The sequence below is a fragment of the Etheostoma cragini genome, unplaced genomic scaffold (assembly GCF_013103735.1).
Source record: "Etheostoma cragini isolate CJK2018 unplaced genomic scaffold, CSU_Ecrag_1.0 ScbMSFa_680, whole genome shotgun sequence".
In the NCBI taxonomy this organism is placed as follows: domain Eukaryota; kingdom Metazoa; phylum Chordata; class Actinopteri; order Perciformes; family Percidae; genus Etheostoma; species Etheostoma cragini.
The window spans coordinates 4,205-7,464 of record NW_023269295.1 but is presented as its reverse complement, the minus strand read 5'-3'; the positions used below and the strand labels follow the sequence as shown (position 1 = coordinate 7,464).

General features: G+C 42.9%; 1 non-coding gene across 1 annotated transcript; it reads left to right on the top strand.

The window, feature by feature from the left end:
- The first annotated feature begins 2,683 nt into the window (after window positions 1-2,683).
- trnah-gug lies at window positions 2,684-2,755 on the top strand. Its single transcript has one exon. It is a non-coding gene; the product is annotated as a tRNA-His (tRNA).
- Window positions 2,756-3,260: the final 505 nt, after the last annotated feature.

The following is a 3,260-nucleotide window of genomic DNA, read 5'->3' as shown; positions in this document are numbered from 1 at the left end:
AGGCAGTTCTGAAGGCAAAAGGGGGTCCAACCCGTTACTAGCATGGGGTACCTAATAAAGTGGCCGGTGAGTATATATCTGTACTCACAATGCCCTGTTTTTAAATGAACACCTAATTGTAAGTTTTCAATATTAAATACTCATTCATTAACAAAATTGTCGGTACCTGTGACGGGGCGCATACGCTACCTATACCTATAAAGACTGAGACTGCAGGTATATGTTATATGCCCGTATATGTTTAATGTGTTCATATGTTCCGTTAATTTTTAAAATGTTTAAAATCATCAGTTAACCTAGCCATTCTCCATTTCCCCACAGTAATCCCGTAGCTTTCTTGTGTGCAGATTTTAACATCTAAAACTACGGTGATTTACATGCTACTGCTACATTCATCAATCCGTCATTCTGTTTAAAACCCTACCATACTTCACAAACATAAAATAGGTCTGCACGTGTGGATTTCACACTAAGAAGGTAAAGTTTAAGCCTAAACTTTCAGCTGTTTCTGCTAGAAGGCCTGAGCAGGTGAAACCAGGACCGGGCTGCAAAGTCTCTAACCACCAAACCCTCGCATCTCCTCCGCTACTCTGGAGACCTTGATCTCTCTTCATTGTTTTTGTGAAAAAATTAGATGAGAGCTTATCGGTGTTGACTACTTGTATAATCAAACAGGGCAGCCCATTCGGGACATGAACCCAGACTCTGAGAAGACAGATGAGCTGTTGGAAGATATCAACATTGGGGAGGAGCAGGAAGATGAAGGCTTTGAGGACCAGGATCTATACCCAACAGTTGTGAACCTGATAACATCAGTATCTGTTCCAGGCCTGTTTGTTGCTTCATCCAGCCAGCCTGCTTCCGCCTCAGTGTCCACAGCAGCTACCCAGCCTGCAACTGCCTTTGTGTCCTCCCCAGCTACATAGCCTGCAGTTGTCTCTCTGCCTAAAGAACTAGTAAGAGGGATTAAAGAATAGCTAAGAAAAAGAATACCCAAATGGGAAATTATCCCCTAGTATTGTGTGCGTAAAATTAGTGATAACTTTAAATCCTTGGTCTGATGCAGTGGTTCCCAAACTTTTTCAGCTCAAGACCCAAAAGAGAAATTTGGTGTCTCCCCGGGACCCACATTTACGGAACAAAACCATGAATTTAAATTTATATGAAGTATATTTATTACATTATAAAAGTAAACAAAAACAGAAAAAGGTCTCTTTTCTTCTTTCTGTGTCTCACCCCTTTCTCAACTCATTTTCTTATCCCCTCCCATCATCCCTCAGTACCGACACCAATTTTTTTTTTAAATAAGGCTGACTTGAATTTAATGAGATGTATGTGGCTGGTTGAAGATATCAACCAGCTGATCTAGTCTAGGTTTGGTTGTTGAAAGTTCCATTCTGAGGTCATGCTGAGCATTTAGTCTGTTCTCTGCCAATTGGCGACCCAATAAAACGGGTCTGCAACCCATTTTGGGTCCAGACCCTAAGTTTGGGAAACATTGGTCTGATGTTGTTTTTCAGGAAGTGGATGAACACAACATGCCGGGAATGGATCTTGTGGACAACCTAGCAGAGTATCTGGTGGGTCTGAAGAACCATACTGGTTTTACCTTGAGCAACCAACAGGTCAGTACCATCATTGACCTCTGGCAGAGCCTGCTGCCATATGACCAGCAACGGGTGGTGTTTGCTGCCAGACACCAAGACAGGCTCATAGTAGGAAAGTTCAGGTCTCCAAAACTAGGGGCAGAGTTTACTCCTGGTGTGGAGAGCCTGAAGCGGGGTGGGCTGGGATCCATTGCCTCCCCTACCCAGTGGCCAGACTGCTGCCGCTTGGTGGAAGCCATTTGTATCAAACTCTGTGATTTACACAAGAATCCAAAAAGTAAAGTAAAGGGTAAAGAACAGGACTATCCTAAAAGATGGACTTGTGTCCTGCAGGATTACCGCAAAAATCCGGCAGCTTATTCTGGGTAATGGAGCCCTCATTCAGAGCACTACACTGCAGCTGGTTGAGATCAATCAAACAACCCTCATGCAGTGGCACAATAAACGGGTGAAGCGCCAGGATGTTACACTGATCCTGCAGGGAATAAATCTACCTGCCCAAATTGCGGTAGCCCCTGTCACCACTGCCCCACAGGCTATTATGCCAAAGCCATCAGCCCAGAATTCACTTTTTCTACAGCCTCCTGCTTCTGGTCCTCTGTTAGTCTTCCTTCAAGCAACCTCTGTCTATCCTCAAGCCCCAGAAACTTTGTTTGCGGTTCCGAAACTTGCAACCGTGCCCCCCATGCACCTGTTGCCCCTCTTGCTCCATCAGCACCTCCACCTGCCAGTGGTTGCCCTGCCTCTAAGGCAAGGTTTAATAAGAGGAAGGTAGAGTACAACACTTGCAGGAAATTTGGACAATTCAGGACCGCAGAAACTGGGCACAGCCAATATGTATGTGTGTTTTACTCTTTGTAAAGAATTAGTTTGCTGATTCTCCTATTTTCCTACTTGCTAATCATCTTTCCTTGAAAAAAGAAAATGTGTCCCTGAAGGACAGAATCAGCAGTGCTAGATAAACCATCCATGAAACTTTAATTGGTTAGTCATCAATCAGGGAAAATATCAGTAGAGTTGATATTCAGAGTTCCCACTATGCTTTCACAACAACAAAGTCCTGCTGCTACCAAGTGGCCGTGATCGTATAGTGGTTAGTACTCTGCGTTGTGGCCGCAGCAACCCCGGTTTGAATCCGGGTCACGGCAGCTTTGTAAAGCTAGTTCTCTGTTAAGCCTCTAAATTGTTCTTGCTTCATTTTACAATGATAGAAACTGGACAGCTTAGGATAAAAGTTCTGCAGGAGGCCCCACATGTTGGACTACAACAAAGATTTGACTGGCTTTCTGTACACTTGCCAACAAAGATCAACACTGTTTGCATATAACGTTGTGAGGAGCCAGGTACTCCCAGTGCTCTCTGAACGGAACATCAGAACAGCTGTAGTTATATGTTTATTTGTGGTCATGTGTGTATTTTTGTTTTGTTTTACACATTTGAGTGCCTTTTTATGTGTGTGACATGTAAGTTATGGTTCTAATGGTTGATAATGGTTTGTTAATATCATTTTTTTTATGTTTTTGCCTGTTATGTTTAATTTATTGGGAAATAAAGACAGATTTTAGTTAGTAGAAAATCAATGACATTCAAAACGATGCAGTCACAATGGTTGGTAAAATTTCAGACAAACTAACAATTTGGTCTTCAATCTCA